The following is a 2100-nucleotide window of genomic DNA, read 5'->3' as shown; positions in this document are numbered from 1 at the left end:
GAGCGCCATGAAACCGCGCCACTCGTATCGGATATCGGCGGCGGCGGCGGCGGCGGCGACTTTGATGTTGACAGGTGGAGGGTCATGTGACCGTCGTCTCGTAAGAAATATCCTCCGCTGTGGAATTTGAAATCGTCCTGCATGAACTTTTCACCAATGAACCGTGACGTTCAGAACCGGCGGCTGGACGAGGACAGTCCTCGTCCACATGTCTGACCGCTGTCCTCGTTTTTTTTATTTTCAGTTTATTTAAAAAAAACATATAAATGTATAAATATAAATCTTTAATTGGCCTTTCTGAATCGTTCAGCTTTTAAGTGTGTGTGTGTGTGTGTGTGTGTGTGTGTGTGTGTGGACAGGGATTATAGACTAAGATGAGCTCAGACTGTGGTCACGAGGGCAGAGATAATGTGGCTCCAGCTGCTGGTTGTTTTTTGTTTTTTTTTTTATTCTTCTTTTCTTAGATTTCACGTATACGAAGTTTTAAACGACAAAGTTTTACTTTTGGCCAAATACTCCTCCACATACTGAGTACTGCTCACTGTTCCAGGTGAAACCAGCAGGTACTGCAGTGAGGAACCAGGGATTAGTCCAATCCCTCTGTCCCCCCCTGCTGGTGACGATGATGTCCTTGTAGAAACTCATCACGGTTCAGTTCTGAGCTCAGACGTGTCGACTGGAAATAAAGGCTTTGACTTTGTCGTGTGGAAATTAGCGATAACGCGATAATCCCGCCTGTGGAATGTTGTCAGATTAAATTAAATAATTTTGGCTAATCTTGTTCCTTGATGACATTTACTTATTTCTGTTACGTTTCCTAAATTTAAGATATTATTAATGATATTAGGCTAAACATTTTAGCCTGTTCAGAGGTAACGGTAGTAGTTCATACTCGTTAGCTTTGCTAATTTAGCTAATTTTAATGTTTTTCTTTGAACCTCATACTTATTTAATCCAGAATCCTAAAAAATCTATAATTTTCCAGATTATTTTTAAATCCAGTTTTAGTTTTTTCTGGTTTACATTAATGCTAGCCTTTTAGGCTACTTCCTGTGTTTTGATTGGAAGTTGTGCTTGTAGCCTAGCAAAATTTACTCATCATTAAAGGTAAATGAGATGTTTTTAATTTGCCACGTTAGCTATTTCTGGAAGCTAACCTGAGCTATGGAAATATTTAATTGTATTTAGCGTTTTTTTCAGTGCTAACGCTAGTGATTTTGTTTACTTTGATGAACTATTGACCGTTAACTTCTGTTTAGCTTTTCTGTTTCTCCTTTAACGACAGATATTCTTCAACTTTTATTCAGCTATTTTGTGCTACTTAATGCTAACGCTAACACTACAACATGGATGAATTTTCAGTTTGGTTAATAACTAGTTGTTTTTTTTTCAAACCAAATTTTAGTTTTTACAGCTTGCACTGATGCTAACATTTTAGCCTCAGTGTTAATCCAGAATAACTGGAACATAACAAATAATTTCCTGCATTTGTTTTTTTAGCATTTGAGTCAGAATATTCACTCAGTTTTTTAAAAGTTACCGAGTTAATTGAATGTTTATTAAAAATAAGGTTTTTTTGTGTTTGTTTTAGATTTTTTTTTTTTTTTCTGAAGAAAGTTTGTCATCAGTGAAACAAACACTCAGTGGGAGGAAACAGAAGTCAAACGTGCATTTCCTGCAGGACACATGCTCCGATTGTTTCCCCTCAGAAACACAATGGTGTTTGACTCTACCCACAATGCACCAACAGGAAGACGCACGTTCACTGGATGGGAGAAAATACATTCCAGCAGGAGCGAACCAGACGCTACAAATAACAGACAGAGACAACAGACCAGTTGGGATGATTTTTTTTTTTTTAAGGAATTTTTTTTTATTAAAAAAAAATCATTGACGAGATTCAAAACAAATGTGTATTCACAAAATAACACCGTTGTGTATTTGTCCTTCTGACGGTCGACAAACACACGCAAACTCATTCCTTCATGCGTAGACTCACACACACACACACTCTCACACACACACACACTCCAGCAGACTGCCAAAGCAGCCACCTCTTTAATTGCGGACTCAACCAGCCTGAAAACATTTGTCAGCTGC

Source organism: Cynoglossus semilaevis, chromosome 14 (genome assembly GCF_000523025.1).
Source record: "Cynoglossus semilaevis isolate Cse_v1.0 chromosome 14, Cse_v1.0, whole genome shotgun sequence".
In the NCBI taxonomy this organism is placed as follows: Eukaryota; Metazoa; Chordata; class Actinopteri; order Pleuronectiformes; family Cynoglossidae; genus Cynoglossus; species Cynoglossus semilaevis.
Note: the sequence above shows the minus strand (reverse complement) of the source record.